Source organism: Sturnus vulgaris, unplaced genomic scaffold (genome assembly GCF_052056855.1).
Source record: "Sturnus vulgaris isolate bStuVul1 unplaced genomic scaffold, bStuVul1.hap1 Scaffold_180, whole genome shotgun sequence".
NCBI classification, from domain to species: domain Eukaryota; kingdom Metazoa; phylum Chordata; class Aves; order Passeriformes; family Sturnidae; genus Sturnus; species Sturnus vulgaris.
Window position 1 is genome coordinate 3,751,538 of NW_028276110.1, and position 24,328 is coordinate 3,775,865.

At 45.9% G+C, this 24,328-nt stretch overlaps 2 long non-coding RNA genes across 2 annotated transcripts in view; one reads left to right on the top strand and one right to left on the bottom strand.

The window, feature by feature from the left end:
* Positions 1-24,328, bottom strand: part of LOC148218569 (uncharacterized) — a 386,417-nt gene that overhangs the window by 324,048 nt on the left and 38,041 nt on the right. The gene's annotated exons all lie outside the window — the stretch shown is intronic.
* LOC148218572 (uncharacterized) lies at positions 9,026-10,624 on the top strand. The gene is made up of 3 exons (XR_015800328.1): positions 9,026-9,119; positions 9,233-9,323; positions 10,345-10,624. It is a non-coding gene; the product is annotated as an uncharacterized LOC148218572 (long non-coding RNA).

The following is a 24,328-nucleotide window of genomic DNA, read 5'->3' on the forward strand; positions in this document are numbered from 1 at the left end:
CCCATAAGCATACTTCGAGTCTGTGAATATAGTTCCCTCTAAATCTTTTAGTAGCAAAAATGTACCGAGTAATGCACAAAGTCCACAGGCTTGTGCTGACCAGGATGAGCTAAGAGGACCAGATTCTTTCACTTCTAATTTTTCTCCACTAATTATGCATACCCAGATTTTCTTTTCCCATTTACCACTCGAGATGATCCATCAATAAATAATTTTTCTCCTGTTCACAGTTCCTCTTCCCTTAAATCTGGACGTATTTTTGTTTGTAATTCTATGACTTCTATTCAATCATGTATTAATTTTTCCCCTGGGTCCCTGTACAGAAACTGGGCTGGGCTTTGTACATTTGTCACTCTTAATTCTAATTCTGGAGAGGTTATGAAGATAGCCTCATACTTTAATATTCAACTATCTGTTAACCATTTCTCAGCCTTTTGAGCAAGAATTCCCCTTATGTTATGGGGAGTTTATACTTCCAGTGGTGCCCCAAAAGTTATTTTTCAGGCCTCTTCTACTAACAATGCTGTTGCTACCAGAGCTTGTAAACATGTTGGCCAGCCCTTGGAACTGGTTCAAGCAATTTGGAATAATATCCCACTGGCTTTCTGTTTCCTGCCCAATCCTGAGTCAATACTCCATAAGCTGTTTGATCAGTTGTATTAACAAATAATTGAAATGGCCTGTCTAAATCAGGAAGGCTTAAAACAGGAGCTTGCAGAAGGGCTTCTTTACCTTGCTCAAAATTTTCTTGATCCTTTTCATTCCATTTCAAGTGATTTGTAGTCAATTTTTCATATAAGAATTTTACTTTCCCACTAAATCCCTCTATCCACTGTCTGCAATAGCCCAAAAGACCCCAAAACTGTCTTATTTCTCTTTTAGTCCTTGGGGGTCCCATATTTAAAATTCCTGAAACTCTTTCAGGGTCTAATTTTTTTCTTCCTCTGCTGATCCAATGACCTAAATAACGTACTTCTGACTCCACAAATTGTAACTTTGACCTGGATATTTTTAACCCATTTTTTCCTAAAAAATTTAAAAGCTGTATAGTCCCTTTCCTAGTGTCTTCTTCAGTTTCTCCAGCTAATAACAGATCATCTACATACTGTGACAACTTAATCCCTCTAGGTAACTCAAAAGACTTCAAGAGCTCTTCTAATGCTCCACAGAAAGGTTTGGTGACTCAGTGAAACTTTGGGGTGTTACCGTCCACCTAAGCTGTTCTCTTCTGCCTGTGTCTGGGTCCTCCCACTCAAAGGCAAAATAGTCCCGGCTACTCTCATCCAGAGGGCAAGTCCAAAAAGCATCTTTTAAATCCACTGCACTATACCAAGTATAATGAGGGGCCAATTGGCTTAGTAAAGTACATGGATTGGCCACCACTGGAAAACGAGTAATGGTGCTTTGATTGACTGCCCTGAGATCCTGAACTGGTCGGTAACTGCCATCAGGCTTCTTTACCGGCACAATGGGGCTGTTATGTGCTGACATGCAAGGAATACAGAGCCCAGCCAGAAATCCCCCCCGAGCCAGCAGCTCTGCAGTGGTGGCCACCAGGCCGGCTTGCCCAGGAGGCTTCTGGCCATGGCCTGCAGGGAGCTGCTGCTGCCAAGGTGCCTTTGGTGCCTCAGGCTCTGCCTGGCACAGGTCCCACCAAGGCTCTCTGCTCTTGTGCCCGAGCCCTTCCCTGTGCTGGGGCTGGCCTGGGGCTTTTCCTGCAGCGGGACCTGGGCTGGCCATGGCACCGGAAAGGCAATTCCTGCTGGAGCAGGAGGCTCTGCCTGGAATGGGCTCAAACAACTCCAGCAAGGCCCTGATTGCAAAGCTCCAGGGGGAAATGCAGAGGGGGACTCACGCTGCTTTTGGGGTGAATAATGCTGAAACCAGCCTGCCTCCTCCATCCCGATGTTCAACATCCTGAGAGGGAGCTGAAGCTGTGGCAGAGCTGGTAAAATCCCCAGAGAAAGGAACAACCAAGTGACACCACTGAGAACTTGTGCAGAGCTGCTGAGCTGGCACAGCCTGGGCACATCTGACTGACAGGGCAGCACTTCAGACTGGAAAAGCCCCATCCCAAATTTTAGTGGCAGCATCTCCTGACATTCCCCTTCTTGGGTGGGTGTAGAGATTCCTCGCTGAAGTGGAGACACCCCTCAGGGTCACTGCTTGAGGCTGAGCTAAAGGACCCTGAGCCCAGGGTCGTTGGTCTGGGGGAGTGACACCCATCTCTACTTAGTTCTGCTTTGATACAATTGCTACAAGTGCTGCAATTTCTAGAGCACTACATTAAAATAGATGTTACAGCTCCTGTACTGTGGATAAATAATTCTGATTAAGATCTTTATGTCTAATCATGATCACAATCAATCATATCTCTATGTATATAAATACTTCTGGTTTTCCATTCTTAATGTTGAGGGACAAAGTTGTACAAAGATTCAATTCCACCTGTATAATCCTTTACACATAAATCCTTGACAAAGTCTGGGGCCGGGATTGGATCCAGGCACTCCCAGGCTCCTCTCACAGAAGGAGTTTAGAAAGCCTGGGGGTCCAGGTTTGGGGGAGCTTGGGGGTGTAATTGGGGTGTTGGGGGTCCTTTCTGCACCCAACAGGAGCTTCTCTAATGAACTTTGTGTGAAGATCCCACTGTGCCCATGACAGGAGCCCCTGTGAGTGTCTGTGACATCCCGGCTCTTTGGCAGCCTGGGCACTCCTGGGGTATCACCCTGGAACCCCTGGGAGTGTCTGTGCCCTCACTGTTCTTTAGGAGCACAGGGATGTCCCCACTGGACTCCTGACACTGCCTGTGACAAATTGGCTCCTTGGCAGGGCAGAGACACCTCTGTTGTCACTGTGGAGCCCTGTGACTGTCACCTCATGACCCTTAGGAAGATTAAGAAGCCCTGGGATGTCCCCATAGAGCCCCTGTGACTGAGAGTGACCAAACAGATCTTCAGGAGCCCAGAGACCCCTCAGATGTCCCCATGGAGCCCCTGTGCCTGCACGTGAGCTCACAGCTCTTGAGCAGCCTGGAAACCCCTGGAATCTGTTCATTCCTGCTCTGCTGAGGATGGATCCTCAGCAACTTGGAGGTTCCCTAATGACATTTAGTTCTCCAGAGACTTATTCAATCTTCAGCTCTTCAGTTCAGGAATTCAGTGACAAAGACCTATTAATATTTCAAAACACCCTAACAAGTCAAGCCTCTGGGAATATTTTCAATTTAATGAATTAAATTCTTCTGTGGTTAACTATACAGATTTCAGAAGTCTATTCAAAGAGAATGTACTTTTGGGTTTTTTTTAATGAAGGGTTTTTTTTTTGTTTTTCTGTTTTTATTTTGTTTTTATTTTTACATTTATAGATTGATATCAGCAATCTCCAGTTGATATTGATCCTGAGCACCTCCTAATGCAGTCTGAATAGATATGAAAATCAAGATCTGTAACAACAGTGGGAGTTTTGCACCACTTAATTTATGGTTTGGCTCAGTCCCTTCTGCCTTCACTTAGAGCCAGGATTAAAAAACACACGAAGGAAACGGATTTTTTCGTGTTTGGGCTTGGTTGTTTATTAAATCTTGTCAAAAAGTACAGTGTTCAGCAACACTTCTGGCCACCTGCTAGAAGCGAGCAAAATGGAGCCAGATCCAGCTGCTACAAGGTCTCTTCAAGCTAAACAGTCCAATGTAGAATTAACATCTATATTATTTATCTTTTTAACCCATTAACTAACTTCCCTTGACTCTCAGTGTGACACCAACTGTCCAACCAGAAACTCCTACCTGAAACCATGAAGAAGAAGGAAGATGAACAGCGAAAGAGACACCATCCAAAATCCTCCATCTTGTCCCATGCCTATTACTGTATTATAAAAACCTCAAATTTAAAACCCATCACTGTGTGAAAGCACACACTTCTGTTTAAATACACACCTGTGATTTTAACTTCATCACTCAAAGTTAGAAGCCTTCTCCAAGGCCTCAGGTCAAAAGCAGTGTTCTCCAGGGGGTCAGTGCCAGAAAGTACAGAAATCTCAAAAACCCAGGTCACTGGGATCCAACAATTTTCCACACACAAACTTTAGAATCTTAGGTTCAAAATCAACTTGGTCAGGATGCCTCGATTTACACTGAGGGCAGAGCCCTTGCCTTCTCTCAGAGGAACAATACCAATGTTTTTCACAGATCCTACACTGTTACAGTAACCACGCAGAGTGCCAACCTCTAGAAACCCCAAAACCTTGTAATACCCACAAAAGCAAGCTATTCCTCTTCTCCTCTTGAATGACCAGACTCTCTTGTGCAGGCTGTTCCCAGTCCAAAGCTACCAATCTCCTTGCTGAAATTCTCTATATTCCTTGCAGATGAACCTGATCTTTTCCTGTTCCTATCCAATAGTTCACTGGATTCACAAATTCCCAAGGATCCAGTCCAAACCATTGAGAGAGGGGGATCCCTTCTATTCTTCTAGCCACGATTTAAAATATCAAACAACTACACTGTAACTCTGACAGTCCACAAATACAACTCCCTTATATCCTAATTTTCAAGGGTCAGGGACACACCACTGCATGAAGGAAGTTTCTTTAATTTGTCTTGACAGACTTACACCGGTCATTCATCCTCTCTCAACTGAGGGTAATTCGCAGTCAAAACCCTAACAAGAACTCGTATGGCTTGAGTATACTCCTCCCAAAAAACCCCTCTCTATTCTACCATCCTCTCGCCTTACAGCAGTCCAGTCCCACTTTGTATTCAAAAACACTCCTGGCTCAAGCTTAAAGCATCTAGAAAGAGCCTGCCTAAACAGCTGGGCTCCTTCAGATTGAGCTTGGGCTCGAGCTTCAACAGCCACTTCCATCAGCAAACTACAACAGAGCAGCCAACAACACAGCCCGAGTGACAACACAGGCAACACAGGGCAGAATTACCAGTTTGTTGCAATTATAACTTTTGTCACAGGATGACAGTCTTAAAATACACAATTTCAAATCTAAAAATACACAATGACAGTGGCGGCAGGGACCGGTTAAACCCGAACACCGAGTGTTAGAGGGAATACTGTCCCCAAAACCAGGAATCCCCACACACAACCCGAATCCCAAAGTCAAAACCACTGTGGGGAAGGGTATCTCTTTCCTAAGGGACAAAGTATTCACCTCTTTTCAACACAGCACACAGCATGCGGCAATTTTAAACAAGCAAAAAAGCAATTTTAATTGGATCTTCTTTAATTGGAGCTTTGCCCTTCTCCAGCAATTTCTGTCACCCAAGAACGAAAATGCAAATCCGGGCTCTGCTCTAGTGATGTACCAAAGGTTCATCTCACCAATCACACACACAGACACTCACACAGTCAGGACACAGTCAAAATAATAACAATTAAAATAGCAACAACAAAAATAGCAGCAATAAACAAGGATTGGTCCAGGTCACCCCAGAACTGCTGGCGATCCCCTGACACAACAAATCCTTTCACTGGCCACTGCCCCCTCCTGATGCTTGCAAGCAAAACTGCACAACTTGAGCTGAGCACAGAACATCTTCTGTGACTTATCAGCTGCCTTTTAGCCATGTGTACGCCTTACAGGCTACCCCACATAATTTTAAACACACTGTTTTGTCTGCAGTCCAGCAACAGGTCTTGTCTGTCCCTGTGATGAGCAGCCGGGGAGCAGAGATCCCTCCAGGAAGGTCCCAGCAGCACCAGAGACATCCACAGCCCGGGCTGTTCTCACAGCCAAAAAGAGGAGTCCTGCCATGGTCAACAAATTAATGCAGAAACAAAAACTCTCTAACCTGCCAGTGAGGTTTGCTGCTGGGTGCCACAGGAAAAAGGAGACCCCTGTGACAATGTGGGGTTCCATGGAACCAAATATCCATTGTGACACCACAGAACCTCACAGAACCAAGGAAACCCCTGTGACACTGTGGGGCCCCATGGAACCAAGAGTTCATTGTGAGACGACTGGGCCACGTGAAGCCAAGGAACCATTGTGACACTGGGGAAACTCATGGAACCGAGTCCATGGAACTCATGGACTGTGACATTGTGGCACCCCATGGAACCTGTGAGCCATTGTGACACTGCCTGGCCTTGTGGAACCAAGGAGACCATGGTGACACTGTGGGGCCCCGTGGAACTAAGAATTCCATTTTGACACTGAAGAACCTCATGGAACCAAGGGTCCATCATGACACTCTGGAAATACAGAGATCATTGCTGAGAGTATGGAACCTCGAGGAGCCAAAAGTCCATTGTGACAGATCAAGGCCCATGGAACCCAAAAGTGCATTGTGACACTGTGGGGTCCCATGGACCCAAATCTCCATTGTGACAGTGCAGAACCTCATGGAGCCAAGAGTGCATGGTGACCCAGCAAGGCCTTGTGGAACCAAGGAGTCCAAAGGTCTCAAACATTCCTTGCAGGCTTCTGACTTGGGGAAGGGGAAGATGCTTGGTTGTACCTTGCACTAGCACACACTAAGAGATAGTGTCTGTTTTCAATGAGGAAATTCAGGAGTTTTCAATTGCTTCAAAATAAAAAAAAAAGGGAAAAAATCTCCTTTTGGCCTGAGTGGAGCCAGCTCTCCAAGCAAAGCAGGTCCCAGGTGAGTGAGGACAGACAGGATGGGGTTGGGGAATGTGGAGCAAAGTTGTCCACACTGGGTCAGATCTCAAGGCACAGCTTCTCTGAGCAGGTCCGACCTCCTGAGGAGAGAACCTGGATCAATATCAATCAGGGAATGCTGCAATCACCTCTGCTCTAAAGAGAGCACTAATAAAAAACACCCTTCAAAATAATAGTAAATATCTCTAAGAAGCCTTTTGAATTATTTCTCCATACGTGTAGTAGGAAAACTTCCTAAAGAATTGCCCCAGACGAGAGGGAAATCAAGGCAGAGCCATGGTTTGTCAGGACTTGCTTGATCCCAATCAGCCTCGTGGTGCATTTGGTGCTGAGCCCTTGAACCTCAGGGCCTGAGAGGAGATTGCACAAACCTTTCCAGGAGTCCAAGTCAGAAACAAAACCCAAAGTGTCTCAAAGCATTAATGGGTCCCACTGATGTCCATCCCCAACACAGGCTCCTCATGGACTCCTTGGAGGAGAGAATGGGAGGCCAGGATTGCCCAAAAACCTGTCAGAGACTCAGAGAGGAAAGAAAACCCCAAAGTACATTTAAAACCTTGAGTATCTCAAAGTATTAATGAGCCCCACTGAGTGTCAATACAAAGCTCTCAAGGGACTAATTAAAGCAGATAATTGGGGCCATGACTGCATAAACTACTAAAAGAGTTGGTGTCAAAAGGGAAACTCAGAGTACCTTAAAAAAACTGAGTACCTTGAAGCATTAATGAGCCCCACTGAGTGTTGTTACTGACAAAGGCTCTCAAGAGATTAATTAAAGCAGATAATTGGAGGCCATGATTGCACAAAGCTCTCAGAGACTCCAAGGCAAAAGCAAAACCCAAAGTCCTCTGAAAAACCTGCGGTCCCTGGGAGCATGAAGGAGCCCCCAGGGCCATTCCTGACCAAGGCTCCCCAGGGACTCGTCCCAGAACATCCCTGAGGCCACTGGGATGTGGGGGGATGCTGAGGGCAGGACAAGGGGTGCCAGTGGCCAGCCTTGCTGGGGCTGTGCCAGGAGGCCCCAGTGGCTCAGGACAAGGTGTCTCCTCCCAGCCCTTGGTGGCACAGACCCTGCTGTGCCCCAGGGCACCAAGACTTGGCTTCTCTTTGTCCCCACCTGTCATCACTGCCTCCAATTTCCTGCTCTAACTGGAACCTGGGGACACTTTCTCAGTTGTGTCCCTCAGAGGGACCCATTAAAACTTTAGGACACTTTGGGGTTCAATTCTGACTGAACTCTTGAGAGGTTTCCTATCAAACCATGGCTCTGCCTTGATTTCCCTCTGCTCTAGATTAGCTCATTAGGAAGGTTTCCTACTCCAGTTACTGAGAAATATTTTAAAGAGATTCTTAGAAATACACATTGCTATTTTAAAGAGCGTATTTTATTACTGTTCTCTTTAGAGCAGAGGTGATTACAGCATTCTGTGGTTGATATTGATCCAGGGTCTCTCCTCAGGAGGTCTGGCCTGCTCACAGAAGCTGTGCCTTGAGGTCTGATCCAGTGTGGACAACCTTGCTGCACATTCCCCAACCCCATCCTGTCTGTCCTCACTCACATGGGGCCTGCTTTGCTTGGAGAACTGCCTGCACTCAGGAAAAGACGAGTTTTGTTTTGGTTTTTTTTCTCAAAACAATCTAAATCTCCTATTTTTCCCCACTGCAGACACACTCCTCAGGTGTGTGCAATGCCCAAGGTGCCACCAAGGTGGTTCAGCTCTCGGGATTGATGGTTTGGCAGCGGTGCCTGCACTCGGCGCCATCTTTCCTTTCTGCCTCTAACTCCCGTCATGCCCCGCGGCCCCATAGAGCCCCATTGGAGCCGGGACTACAAAGCCCATCATGCCCCATGCTCCACAGAACCCTGGTATCCGCTCCCCATCTGCCCCATACGTGCTCAGGGCTCATTCTAGACCCCCCCAAAACGTCCCCAGATCCCCTGAATGCTCCCTTACAGCTATTTCTGGGAATTCATCTCCTGGCATCCCCCGCGAGCTCGCAGCACCTCATAACCCAGTCCCACGCGGAAACTCCTGCCCTGCCCCGCTCCCTAAAGAGCTCAGTTAGAGATCCCCAGGCTCCCCCAACGTTCACCCGACCCGTATATGTTCCCTGCTGAGGACCTGAAGCCGCCACTCAGAAGGAAAACTGTCCCTTAAGTGCCTTCCTAGACTCCCAAACTCGCTGTAAGAACCACTTCCGGGACTACAGCTCCCATCATGCTCCGCTGTTCCGGTAAAACGCCATTCTAACCATGACTTCATCTCCCATAATGCCTTGCACTCCACTGAGAGACACTGAAGCTGCGCCTACAACTCCCGTGATGCTTCACGGCTCCATTAAACCTTATTATACCCGCGCCTACAACTCCCATCACCCCCTGCGCCCTGCAGAGCCCCGTTAGAGCCCCCGAGTGCCCGTCCGGACCCCGAATGGCCCCAGATTCCCCTCCCTGACCGCCAAGGCCTCCCTGAAACAGCCAGGTAACATCCGAAGCCCAGACTTTCCCTCAGCATCTCTAAGTTCTCTGTTAGTGCCCACTCGACGCTCCCAAGTGTCCTCCCGTCCTCAACTTCCTTCTAAATTCGTTCCCCAGACCCAAAATTGCCGCGAATGTGCCCCAGAAATGTCTCCCTGGACCCGAAGTGCCCCCCTGGAACCTGTCAGAGAAAAAGATGTTAATAAAGGTGACCAAATGACTACAAATATTACAAATTATCAAATATTACCAATTATCATGAAGAGGGAGAAATAAATAACCAGGAGAGATTATTTAATTAATGAAGGGAATTGTGTTAATTAGAACCATTGGCCAATAATTATTGGTTGCTAATAATGTATAGAGTTTTATTATAAATATAAAAAATTTGTTATAAAAATATAGAATAGTACTGTTATAAATAAGAAAAATATAATTATATTTTATTATTTAAGAACATTTTAAATTTAAATTTATGAGGTTTTTTTCTATTTTGGGTTGTCAGTCAAAGGTGGGTGATATCATGACACAGTTATGATGGGGGTGAGGAGCAGGTTGTCCAAACAGGCCCAGCCAGCAAGGGGCTCATTCTTCTCTGTGCCCAGAGCTCCTGAGGAGACATTCAGCATCAAGATCACTCTGGAAATGCTTCTCTCTGTCATGAATGTCGTTCTATTTGTACAGTTTATCAGACAACAAGGTTAAATTTTGCTGCATTTTTTTAATAGCAACAGTTGTATATAAATGAATACAATCAAAATATATTGGATACGTATATCTGAATATATACAAAATTTGGCAGTTAGTAATTTAGTATAATTTGGGCTCCTATAAAGCATAAGCAAAACCAACCGGGGCTACAGGGAGGGGCTCGCCCTTCCTCACGTACTGAACAATCAAGCCAAAATTCCCACTTATATACTATATGCTAATGCATATTAATACAGAAGTTACTAGAAAACTCCTCCTAGTTTCTATTCCTAAAATCTACGTCACTATGTTGTATGGCACATGCTCTACTAATGGGTTAGGGGGTCTCTCTTCCTTTTGAGGGTCTTATTTCTGATGAAGGCTCATCATCTTCATCAGTGACCGAGGTGTGACCTGCAGGTAGCACAGGCGCCCTGTGTGACTGAGCAGATGTTTTCCATAATAGGACTCTAATTAAATCCCATGCCTGGAATCATCCCATTTTGGCCCATTCCAAGGTCGAGTCTTTCTATTTCTAGATGCTGCTTATGAGACCTACATCCTTCTACTATTCCTTCCAACATCTGGAGGATTCCATCTGCTTTGTCTCACTCATATCCTTTTTTTTGGCTTTATAGCAATTATTTTCTATTGACATGAGTACAGTTTTGCTAATATAGTTACAATTTAGTTAGCACGAATCACATTTATCACATACACACATATCTGTGAGACTTTCCTGTCCAATCATTATCCATCCCAACCCTGGCACATCCCAAGTCCAACAATTTGCATGCACAGAAAGCCAAAACTCGGCAATTCCCCGTTTCCAGCACCAGCACTGCTCAGATCTGGTGATTTGTGGGTGCCAGCACTGCAGATCCAGCAGATTGTTGACGCTGGCAGTGCCCAGGTCTGGCGTTTGCCAGCATCGGTGCCGCCCAGAGCCGTCAGTTTCCTGCTGCTGGGGCACTCGGGGGTTGTGGCTGAGCAGGAAAGGTGAGCCTGTGCCGGGAGCTTTTCTTGGCTGGAGCAAAGGCTGGGCACGCAGAGACCTTCCTGGCACTGTGCCCCGGGCCAGCAGGGATTGTGCTGCTGGAGCCCACCCTCAATTTCTTCTGTCAGGCAGCTTTAGGACATGGAGGAGCCAGAGCAGACCCTCAGCTTTCTGGATTCATCCAGAAGAATCCTGTGTGTGAAGCAGCCTGGGAACAGGGTTTCCATGCCAGGGTGGGCAATTCAGAGCCCTTTTCTCCCCCATGGGCTGAGGGTGTGGCACTTGCCATTGGCAAGGGCCCTGCAGGTGCCAAAGGGGCCGTTTTCAATCTGCTGAGAACAGTCGGAACTGAGAGCCTGTCCTAAACCTGCTTTTCCTGCAAATGTACTCAAGGAATCTTCTTTTTTTGCAGTCTCAGCCCCCGTGTGCGTGCAGGTGTACCAAGTGAAGGATGGAATGGGTCTGTGGGGTGGGGATGTTTTCCTTCTCTAGTGGTTTTGGGTTTGGTTTTTGTTGTTCTTGTAGGATTTGTTTGGTTTTTTGGATGGGTTTGATTATTGTGGTTTATAATTTTAAATTTTATTTTTTAATCAGCTCCTCGTGGCAGCTGTGGGCAGAGCTCTGTAGCTGTGTGTGACACTTGTGTGTGGCACAGTGAAGGTGTCCAGGGGGGCCTTGCCCGAGCTGTGTGCAGAGGAATCCCCATCAGGCCAGGCTGGGGGTGCTCCGTGGCCGGTGCCTTGCGTTGACTGGAAGCTGCCATGGAGCGTCTCCAGGGATGGAAGGTTGGGGCTGCCAGGGCTGTGGTGTCACAGACAGGGGAACGCTGGGGCTGCCACAGCTGCCGTGTCCCAGAGAGGGGAATGTTGGGGTGCCCTGCTCCTGGCCCGGCCCCAACAGCTCTGCCAGCTCCTCTCAAGGACACAAAGGCTGAGGCAAAGGGTGAGAATTGCGGGAGGGGCGGAGCTGGGAGGGACCCGGTGGGATCATGGAGTCCAGGGCCCGGCCCTGCACAGACAGCCCAACAAGGGGAGGCTGTGCATCCCTGGGAGAGGTGTCCAAAGGCTCCTGGAGCTGTGCCAGCCTTGCAGCTGGGAGCATTTTTTGAGGATAATGGTCAGTGATGGAAGATCATCCGGTAGGGGGAAGGGTGGAAGGGTGGAAGGAAGGGTGGAAGGGTGGAAGGGTGGAAGGGTGGAAGGGTGGAAGGAAGGAAGGAAGGAAGGAAGGAAGGAAGGAAGGAAGGAAGGAAGGAAGGAAGGAAGGAAGGAAGGAAGGAAGGAAGGAAGGAAGGAAGGAAGGAAGGAAGGAAGGAAGGAAGGAAGGAAGGAAGGAAGGGTGGTTTATGGAAGGGATATGAATATTGTTCTATTTATCCAATTTAGCAAACAACAAGATTAAATTTAGCAGCAAATTTTTGACAGTAATTTTTATAAATTTATACAATCAAAGTATTTGAGATGAATACAATCAAAGTGTAGAATACATATATTTCAGGATATGTAAAATTTAAGAGTAAGTAATTTAGTATAATTGAGGTTCATATAACCATAAGCAAAACCGACCAGGGGTACAGGGAGGGGCTCGCCCTTCCTCTCGTACCAAAGCATCCAGGCTAACAATCCCACTTATATACTGCAGGCTACAGAAGTTTCTAGAAAACTCTTCCTAGTTTCTATTCCTAAAAATCTACATCACTGTGTTGTTTGGTGCATGCTCTACTAATGGTTAGGGGGTCTCTCATCCTTTTGAGGGTCTTATTTCTGATGAAGGCTCATCATCTTCATCAGTGTCTGCTGTGTAACCTTGCAGGTAACACAGGCGCCCTAAGCTTGGGTTATATAACTAAACATAAGTTCCCACAGTAAAATCAAGTTCCATGCATGGAATCATCCCAATTTGGCCCATTTCAAGGTTGAAACTTTTATTTCTAGATGCTGCTTATCAGACCTATGTCCTTCTACTATTCCCTTCCAACATCCTTCTTCGACTCCCAGCATCTGGAAGATGTCCTTTGCCCTGTCTCACCCATCTCCCCCCTCACTCTGTAACAATTGTCTTCTATGGATCTAAATACAATTTTGCTATTATAGTTACAATTTAATTAGCACAAATCACATTTATCACAATTCCCCCATTTCTCTTTTTGATCATATTGATTCATGCTCTAAAAAGCTGTTGCTTGGTATTCTCTATGTTCCTTCATACTAGCCTCCAATTTTTCTAACATTTTTCATGCTGCATTCAGCTTTTCACACTCCTTCTCAAATTTGATTAACATTTCTCGTGCCAGGGTATTCTCTTTGCATTAAGTCACCATTTTCTCAATCTCTCTCTCTCTCGTGTGAGAGGATTGTGCTTTTAGTACCTTCAAGAAATTCAGTTTCCTTTTTGCTGTTGATTCTGGATCCATGGGCATGGCTGTAAGTTGCATTCCTGGAATTACTGAGTGGATTAGTCTAATTAGACAGGGTATCATGCAAGGCAGAAACAATAGTCCTAAACCAGAACATAATGGCATGATTTTTTTCCACCACACACCCCCAGAAACTTCATCCCAACAATCAAATTTCAGGATAGAATTCTGTTTTTGGACTGGTACATGTGCCACTCTTTTAATTTCGTCAGCAAGTTTTGTGATGGCTTCCCCGTGATCATCTATTTGCACACAGCATTCAGATTGATTAAACCTCCCACAAACTCCTCCTTCTTCTGCCAGCAGATAATCTAGGGCAATTCTCTTTTGATGTACAAATGCTCTCATTTGTGAATGCTGTTTGGCCAACAACTTCAAAGCGTCTGCCCTATGGTTTGAGATGACTTCCACTACTGCCTGGACCCTTATCAACCAATTTAACAGGTAAATTGGAGTTCTATATCCCCAAGACCCATCCTGAGCCCAAGCAGCAGGTTCATAATGTGCTATAATTCTTTCTGCAGGCCATTCTTCATCTTTACATTTTTGGTTTCCTCCTGCCATTGGAAAGTCAAGGTTTAGTTCTCCTTTCTTTCTAAGGTTTCATAAAGTGTTGTTCCTAGTATATTGCCCTTAGACCTTGGTCTGACAAAGAAGGAGGGTCATAGAACTCCTAAGGTACAAGTTCCTTCCCACCTTCGGGGTAGTTCACTGTATGCTCGTTGCCCACAGATCCAATATATTCCATCAGGGGCTTTCCATCTGTTTTCTGTGTTTTCTGGTTGTTCCCAATAAGATTTCAAGTCTTTTATGGATTGGTCGGGGTTAGCTCCAGGACTGTTATGCCAGCACAAATCAGTTTGGTTATTCCACTCACAATTCATTTCTTTCGTTATTCCCCAATATCCAGTAGGACTCTTGGGTCGCCAGGTCTTTGTGTTATTGTCTGAATTTACTACTAAAGTAGATAGGCAAGGAGTACATCCCACCACTTCAGTGTATTTTCTCCCTTCCCGAGTTATACAAACTGTTCCAATGACTTGATGACTCAGAACCCAAACTTCAGGCTGCTTTAATGTCTTAGAAATTTGAGTATGATTTCATTTTAAAAATTGTTCTGGAGCTAAACCCTCACCTCTCCAAGGCCATCTTTCAACCATTCTAAGTCCTCCACAAACAAAACATTTAGATAATCCCAATTCTGTGGCAATTTCCTGCATCAGATGTACGAATAGATTTTTGTTTGAAGTTGGCAAACCCCAGTTGCTATAGTGCTGTTTTAATTGTTTATACAGCTTATTCAGCTCCTTCAACTCTTTCCCTCTGATCGTTTTCTTATCCTTCATTGTTTCTTTTTGTTTTCCAACTAATTGTTTTTTCTTTGGCTCTTTTATATTCTTATCTTTTTCAAACACAAGAAATTTTCATATCTAGGACAAAGTTGATCATTGTTAGGATAAGGAGCTCACCCACTGAATCCCAAATTTCTTCTTACCCAATGCAATTCTGGACTTTTCACACAAATTTCTAAGAAACTGCTACGATCGTAACAGGCAGCACTAACGTGTGAATGTGCCACAAAAACTGATTCCATCTTATCCTTGACCCACATGGAATGATTGCATTTGTCACAGGGATCAGGAATGGTTTGTTTCTTTACTGCTGGCTCTAGTGCTGCTTGTTGTCTGAGAATTTGTTCCTGCATGGCTTGTTCTCTTCTGCTCCGTTCTGTCTTATGGTTTAAACCAGTTGCCAGGGGTATTGTAAGCAGCATGAAAAGAATCCTCAGGAATTTTAACTTTCTACCTGTCTCAAGGCCCCTTGGGTTGCAGCCAAGGGCCGAGATGTCCATCTTCTCGGTAGCAAAGTTTTTATCCTGGGATTTTTTTCTCTTTGGTACCCTTGGCCTCATAAAATTCGTATGAGCTATTTTAACTTTTTCTCTTCCAAAGATGGCACAAAATATTTGTAGTTCTGCAGCACTGCCTTATCTCTTTTCCTAGATTGATTAGTTATTTTTCCCAATCTACTAAAACTCCGGAGCTATGCCAACCACAACAAAAATTACGCTACTTCAGTTAAATAGTTCCTCTTTCTGGTCTTCTAACCCTTCTTTTCCACCAATAGATATACTCGCGATGCCAATTTGCTGGTGAGACGTATTTACTACGTGGCACATAGACTTCTTGTCCACAGCAACTGTCAGTTATGATACTCTGGTTTATAATATTTTGGATTGCTTGTTCTTTAGCCTGCACAGAAGTTAATATGGGAAGGAGTAGTTGGTCCTGATTCTCTATTAGTTGAATTGTGGCATAAAAGGTCCCGTTTTCATGTCTCAATGGTTTTCCATAGAAGTCACTAAAAAATTTTTCTGTTGTTAGCTGATCATGCATATGCTCTGAACAACTGAAACAAAGCAATTTTCTTTCTTTTTCTTTGGCCCTAGTTACTCTCCACCACGAATTAAAACAGCAAGTGCAAAGAATACTAATCCATGGGTGGCATTCTAAGCCATGAATACAACATTGCCAATATTCTAATTGTTTTTGGGCCTCCTCAATAATAGGTGTTACCAGTCTCTTTCTCTTGAGTTGCAGCTCCTCAAATAAATCAGTTAACTTTGGAGGTCGGAAGGTCTGGAGAAACTTTTCAATTTGTCTGGGATTTTCCCACTGATCAAGGAGGCGTCTGATTCTTTTCCATCGGCGCTGTTCAGCTTCTGAACTTAATGGGGTTGCAGTTGGCAGCCAATCCAGGATGTCTAGACTTTAACAATATACTATCTCAAAACAATTTTAATTGATATTTTAAGCAATAACAACATACAATAATATCTTTCTCTTATATATATATATATCACACCTTTTTGGTCCCCAAATACAATGACTTTATGCCAGTTTCTTATCAATACTGCTTTGTGGTGTCAAGTTTTCCTTTCCGCCTAATCATGAAGTTATTACAATTAATCAGTCTTCAAATTCCCTTTTTAATTTGATTTTTAGGTCTCCTGGTGCTGAAATAATTTTCCATCCTTTGTTTTGTATTGGTCCTTTTACTCTTGAAGCATGAGTCCAGCCTTTTTCTGCTGTTCTGACTGCTGCTTCTGTGGTTAAAAGAACCAGAAATGGTCCCTCCCACCGAGGTTCTAAACTTTCTCCTTTCCAGCATTTTATCAATACATATTGTCCTGGTTTGATGGAATGTATTGGAAAATCGAGAGGAGTGGTTTGTGCTAAAATGCCTTTCTCTCTTAATTCCCTCAAATTGTTTGTGATGGTTATAAGATCCCCCTGAATGGTTTTGTCCCCGACCAGGGAGGGATCCATTGTCATGCCTTGGGGGTAAGGCAATCCATATAACATCTCATATGGTGAGATCCCAGTTTCAGAGTGGGGCTTGGTTCTTATATTTAACAGAGCTAAAGGAAGGCATCTGGTCCATGGTAATTTAGTTTCTATCATTAATTTAGTTAGTTGTTGTTTAATAGTTTGATTCATTCTTTCAACATGTCCAGAACTTTTAGGATGCCATGGGGTATGATATTCCCAGGCAATTCCTAATGCTTGGCTTAAATTGTTAATTATTCTCGAAGTAAAATGAGTGCCCTGATCTGAATCAATAACTTGTACTATTCCAAATCTTGGAATAATATTCTCCATCAGAATTTTGGCTACCATTTGAGCTGTGGCCCGAGCCGCAGGGAATGCTTCTACCCACTGAGTCAATTGATCTACTATAACCAGCAGATATTTCCACCTGCCTACTTTAGGTAATTCAGTGAAATCAACTTGGATCTTTTCGAATGGCTGATAGGCTGTCCGACGACCTCCAGAGGGAGGACTCCTCAACATCTTTTTGTTCATCTTCTGACACGTGACACATCGTTGAGTAATTTGTTTCCCAATTTCAAATATTCCTATACACCCATAAAATTTTAAAAAGTAGTCACAAAGTGCCCTTTTGCCCCAGTGAGTTCTTCAATGTAAGTTGTCCAGGATCTGTCGGGCTATAGGTTTTGGGACTACTTTTCTACCATCGGGTAGAATCCATTCTCCTTCCTTCAGGGTTGGCCCTAGTTTCTTTATAGCTTCTATCTCTGTTAAAGAAAAGTATGGTGTTTCAGTTTGTGCTTCTGTCTTTTTAAAAGTCATAATTACACTGTTGTTTTCCCTTAGGGCAGCCCTTTTTGCTTCATCATCAGCCAAATTGTTTCCTCTTGTTTTAATATCTCTCCCCTCTGGTGCCCTTTTATATGTATGATTGCTATCTTTTTCAGTTCTTTTAAAGCCTCAAGTATTTCACTTACTAATCCTTAGTGTATTAATACTTTTCCTTGGGTGTTTCTTTCCAGATCTTTCCAAAGGTATGCACAATCCCAAAAGCATACTTCGAGTCCGTGTATATGGTTCCCTCTTGTTCCTTTAATAATATGTGTTGGTTTGAAAGTAAAACCAGTGCGAGACTCCAAGTCAGTAATACAATTTAATAGGAGAAAAGAGAAAAAATAAAATACATGCAATAATATAAAAGAAACAACCACCAACACAGTCAGAAATACAGCCTGACACCCTGTCAGTCAGGGTGTTGGTAGCAGTCCGTATAAATGGTGGCTGCATCCTCCTGGATGACAGATGTGGTTCTGTTGAAGCAGTGCTCCTGTAGAAGGTGCAGTTTTCCTCCAAAGATCCAGCGATGATGTGGAAAAGGTCCAACTTTCCTCTGGGATGCAGTGGAAAGGTCTGCCCTCGGGTCCCAAACCCCAGTTTTTTATCTAGGTAGGAAAGGCTTGGCTCCTGCCCCTGGTTGGGGCATCTCCCAATGGGGTGATGTAATCTTATCAGTCACACATAGGACTTAATGGCCCATTAACGGAATATATCTTCTGGAGGAAGGATGGGTTGTGAATAGATAACGATGATCATCCCCCCATCTTATCAGATGGCACATCAGCAGAGGATATCTCCCACAGAGATAAGGATTACCACCCCTCCTACATTTTAACAGATGGTGATAGAATACACATTTTTGCATTGTACCCCAGGACAATATTCCAAGTCCAACATTTCTGATGCCGTTCATGGGTCCCACTGAGGGACACAACTGAGAAAGTGTCCCCAGGTTCCAGTCTGAGCAGGAAATTGGAGGCAGAGATGACAGGTGGTGTGGGAAATGCAGGCATAGAGAGCTCTCAGGGCCTTGTGCAAACAGGCTCAGAGATTGAGATGGATCCAAGGTTTGACCTCAGACCTTGGAGAAATCTTGGACAATCAGAGCATTAAAAGGAAAATTGATATAAAACAAGAATATAAGTTTTTAGTTTTAGAAGAAATCTATTTTAAGCAAACAGAAATATGCATTCTGTAAGCAAAGCAGTATGATAAGTAAGATAGGAAAAGATTGTAAAGCTTAGCAATAGAACCTGTTATAAAGTTAGAAGTTTAAGATATATCAATTTAGGTTGGTGAAGTGTTTTATGATTGGTTGAAAAATGATGCATTGTGGCAAAGCCATGAGAAGGAAAGCAATTAATGATTGGTGTAAAAGGATGCTGGCAAACTTCACAGAAGTATTTGATTGGATAAAAAACGAACATCAAGCATTGTAACTAAGAATGAGGCAGCTTCTGATATTATGGTGTTGGATGTAACACCTTTAATGTCTCACCCTTCTATGAGACTGACACCATGAGGCCATAAACCATCTTTTACAACGTCTCTCAGTTGCCCCATCTCTTGCAATATCAATCTCCCAATACACATTTTTTTGACATCAGATATGACTAATGAAATCAGTAGAGACTTATGGACACCAGGTGTATCCCATTAAAGTCAACAAGGATTTAGGAACACCTGGTTTATCCATTAATGTCAGTGGCGATTTTTCTGAAATTTGATCCTTAAATGGGGAAATTTGGGGAAAATCCTGGGCTGAATTCTGGGAATTTCCACTCAAGGATTGCAGTGCCAATGCTCTGGATGTTCTGGATGATTTACTGGAGGCCAATCCCGAATCCCTGATCCCTCACCTGCGGTCCATGCTAGAGCTGTGCCTCCAGGTAAGCTCAAAAATGTCCATTTTCAGTTGAAATTTGGGAATTTTGAGCCAAAATTTGGTGTTTTTAGCACCAAAAATACTGGGATATCAGCTCTGGCCACTGAAGTCAAAGGGGATTGAAGGACACCAGATCTACCCCAGTGCAGTCAATAGGGATTTAGGGACACCAGGTCTACCCACTGAGAGGGCTTGATTGGGAAGAGTTACTGTTTAAACTGGGAGCACTGGGAAGGGCTAAAGGGGGGACACTGGGCTGACTGGGAGCACTGAAGCAAAAGTGGGACCACTGGGAGGGATTTGTAGAGATAAATGGAGATAAACTGGACTCCAGGTCTAACCCATTGAAATGAATAATAATTTAGGGACAGTGGGTCTAGCCTTTAAAAGCAATAAGGTTTAGGGGCACCAGGTCTACCCTGTCAAAGCAATGAGGATGTTTGGGACACGAGTTTTGAGGGTCCCAGGGGTTTTTGGTGATACAGATGTCCAGGGGGTACCCAGGTGTATCCAGGTGATTTCTGGGGGTACCAAGATGATTTTTGGGGATATCCGGGTGTACCCAGGTGATTGTTGAGGGGAATCCAGGTGATTTTGGGCAGTATCCAGATGTACCCAGATAATTTTTGGAGATATCAGGGCTATTTTTGAGGCACCCAAGTGCCCTGACTCACCCTAACAGGCCGGGAGAAGATGATGGCCAGTGTCCTCCCAGTCCACATGGACACAGATGACCCTTGGCATCTGTGGGGCTGTTGGGGGACACCCCAACATTCAGGGGGTACCCCAAAACTCCAGGTGAGGACATCAGGGGTGGGAGGGAGCCCTGAGTTACCACGGGAGAGGATGCAGTGTAGGTACAGCCAGGTGCTTTGTTGCATGGAGTTGGTGAAGATGGTATTCTGCAGCAGCTCCAGCTCTGTGTGGGCACAGGAGGCACCCCAAAATCTCAGGGGAGCAGTGGGGGAAATCCCAATATCTCGATGGGGGCACCCAGGTATCCAGGAGTTCGGGTCTGCCCATTAAAGTCATTGGGGATTTAGGAACACCAGGTCTACCCATTCAACCCAACAGAACCCACCAGCTCACACTTTAGGTGAGAGAGGGGCTGGAAAATTTTGGGGATCTCGCAAAATTGGGGGAGTTTTTTAGGGAATCCCTCGCCTTCCATCAGCCTTCCAGGGGGCAGTGCCCTTGCCGTAGTTCCTGGTGGGCATCAGCAGCCACGGGCAGTGTTGCCAGGCTGAGAAGTTGGAGAAGCTGTGGCTCAGCAAGGCCCTGGTGAAGGCCAGCTCGGCCTTGAGGTCCTGCCCGACTGCAAGTGCCTACCAGGTTTCCCAGGTGTGGACTGGGAAGGCACCAGTATAAACCAGTAAGCACTTTGAGCCACTCCTGAGCTCCTGAGTCTCATGGCAGCAGCTCCCAGTATAAACTAGTAAGGCCTCATGCACCCAAGCCCATTCCCAGTGTAGTCTAGGGGCTCCTAATGTGGTCCTGGGGCTTCCAGGTTTATACTGGGATGGCACCAGTATAAACCAGTAAGCACTGGGAGCCACCCCTGAGCCCCTGAGCCCATAGCGGCAGCTCCCAGTATGAACCAGTAAGGCCAGCATCCCCAGAAGTTGCTCCCAGTGGAGTGCCAAGCATCCCTAAGCCCCCTCCCAGTATAACCCAGTACACCCCAGTTTAACCCAGTAAAATCCAGAATATCCCCATATAACCCAATATAAACCACTACAATCCAGTGACTTCCAGCTCCCCATCCCAATATAAACCAGTATAACTCACAGTCGGCCACCAGGTCCTCCAAGCCAGCAGGGGGCACTCACACACCCCTGCTCCCTTTCCCAGTAGAACCCAGTACAAATCAGTAACACCCCAGCATCCCATCTGAGTATAACCCAGTATAACCCAGTAACCCCCAGCACCCTATCCCAGTATAACCCATATAAGCCAGTCACTCCCAGTACCACATCCCAGTATAACCCAGTACAGACCAGTAAACCCCCAGCACCCCATCCCAGCACAAACCAGTACAAACCAGTACAAACCAGTGCAAGCCACTCACAGTTGTAGGGGTCGGCCACCAGGAGGTGCTCACACAGTACCTGGCCCTCCGGGCCAGCAGGGGGCGCTGCAGCGTGGCTGAACACCCAGCCCTGGTGGTGCCACACCCGGTAGGATTTGGGGTTCACCCCCAGGCACTGCCCCATGAATGACAGCTTCGACAGCACCCTGAAACCTGTATAAACCAGTCTGGACCAGGCTGGACCAGTATGGACCAGTATAAGTTGTAAAAACCTGTAAAAACTGCAACCAACTGTGTAATGCAAACCAGTAGTAACCTGTACAAACCAGTATGGACCAGAAAACACCAGTATGGATCACTACAAACCAGGAAAATAGGTAAAAACCAGTACAAACCAGTGAAAACCCTTGTCTGTGTCAGGAGCCAAGCTGGCTGGGCCCAGTAACAAACCTGCTGCCCAAAGTCAGTAGAAATGTTACAACCCATTTCAAACACCTTAACACCCATCCCTTCACCCACCAAATGATTTGTAAAGACATGAGCACACATCTTTCCTCTCACATTGATGGTTCCTGTGCTGGTGACAGTCTGTTAAACCCAGCCTTCAGCCTGAGCTCTCTGCTGTTGCAGTTCCATGCACAGAGGTTGTTGTCTCTCAGCCCTTCCATGGGCAGGCCGGTGTTCAGCCATCTCCAGGACAGCAGGGCCCCAGCCCACGTCACTGTGCCCTGGGAAGACAAAAACCATCACTCCAAATGTCCCCTCCTCCTTCTTCCCAGGCATTTGGCGTGGGAGAGGAGTTTGCTGGAAAAAGGAGACTCCTGTGACACTGTGGGGCACATGGAACCAAACATCCATTGTGACACTACAGAATGTCACAGAACCAAGGAAACCCCTGTGACACTGCGGGGCCCCACGGAACCAAGAGTCCATTGTGAGACACCTGGGCCACGTGGAGCCAAGGAACCATTGTGACACTGGGGAAACTCATGGGACCAAGGGGCCACAGTGACATTGTGGGGCCTCATGGAACCTGTGAGCCATTGTGACACTGCACGGCCTTGTGGAACCAAGGAGACCACGGTGACACTGTGGGGCCTCGTGGAATCAAAGATTTCATTTTGAAATTGAGGAACCTCAGGGAACCAAGGGTCTGTTGTGACACTTTGGAACTCCAGAGGCCATTGTTGAGTACAGCACCTCATGGAACCAAATGCCCATCATAACAGATCAAGGCCTCATAGACCCAAAAAGAGCATTGTGACTCCATGGGACCCAATGGACCTCAATCTCCATTGTGACAGTGCAGAACCTGATGGAACCAAGGGGCCTTTGTGACACTGCAAGGCCTCAGGGAACCAAGGAGTCCAAAGGTCTGAAATAATCCTTGTAGGGATCTACCTTGGGGAATGGGAACCTCCTTGGTGGCACTTTGGGCTTGGCACACACCTGAGGAGTGTGTCTTTTTGCAGTGGGGAAACTCAGGATTTTTAGATTGCTTCCAAAAAAAACATGAAAACACCTGTTTGCCAGAGGGCAGCCAGTTCTCCGAGCAAAGCAGGTCCCAGGTGAGTGAGGACAGACAGGATGGGGTTGGAGAATGTGGAGCAAAGTTCTCCACACTGGCTCAGACCTCAAGGCACAGCTTCTGTGAGCAGGCCAGACCTCGTGAGGAGAGACCCTGGATCAATATCAACCATAGAATGCTGCAATCACCTCTGTTCTAAAGAGAACTGTAATAAAATACACTCTTGAAAATAGGAATACATAATTCTTAAAAGCTCTTTGAATAACTTCTCCATAAATAGAGTTGAAAACCTTCCTAATGAGCTGCCCCAGACCAGAGGGAAATCAAGTGAGAGCCATGGTTTGTCAGGACTTGCTTGATCCCAAGCAGCCCTGTGGTGCATTTGGTGCTGAGCCCTTCAACCCCAGGGCCTGAGAGGAGATTGCACAAACTTTTCCAGGAGTCCAAGTCAGAAGAAAAGCCCAAAGTGTCTCAAAGCATTAATGGTTCCCTCTAAAGTCCATCCCCAACACAGGCTCCTCATGGACTCCTTGAAGGAAAGAACTGGAGGCCAGGATTGCCCAAAAACCTCTCAGAGACTCAGAGAGGAAAGGAATAAGAAAAGTGCCTTAAAAAACTGAAGTACCTCGAAGCATTAATGAGCCTTACAGACTGTGGTTACTGACAGAGGCTCTCAAGAGATTAATTAAAGCAGATAATTGGAGGCCATGATTGCACAAAGCTCTCACAGAATCCAAGGCAAAAGCAAAACCCAAAGTCCTCTGACAAACCTGCAGTCCCTGGGAGCATGAAGGAGCCCCCAGGGCCATTCCTGACCAAGGCTCCCCAGGGACTCGTCCCAGCACATCCCTGAGGCCACTGGGATGTGGGGGGATGCTGAGGGCAGGACAAGGGGTGACAGTGGCCAGCCTTGCTGGGGCTGTGCCAGGAGACCCCAGTGGCTCAGGACAAGGTGTCTCCTCCCAGCCCTTGGTGGCACAGAACCTGCTGTGCCCCAGGGCACTGAGACTTGGCTTCTCTTTGTCCCCACCTGTCATCACTGCCTCCAAATTCCTGCTCTGACTGGAACCTGGGGACACTTTCTCAGTTGTGTCCCTCAGAGGGAACCATTAAAACTTTAGGAAACTTTGGAGTTTGATTGTGACTTGGAGTTCTTGAGAGGTTTCTTCAGCTCCCTCTCAGGGACTGATGCTCAGAGACTCAGCCCCAATCCCCAAGTGGGTCATTAAAGTCCTTGTGCTGTGTCTGTGCTGATGAGCCGGGCTGGGCTCTTGGCTCAGAATGTGATCCTGGCAACCAAGAAGAGCTTCAAAAACACATTTCTCTTGATGAGCCGCTCCTGTGCACAGCTCAGCAGGACTGGGGCACTGCCTGCAGCCACCCCGGGCACAGCACAGAGGCACAGAGAGCTTCAATCAGTCCGGGCTGGGAAGATGCTGAGAAGTGACTGGGGCAGAATCACTCCCAGCCCTTGACACAGGAAGCCTCTGGCTGCAGGA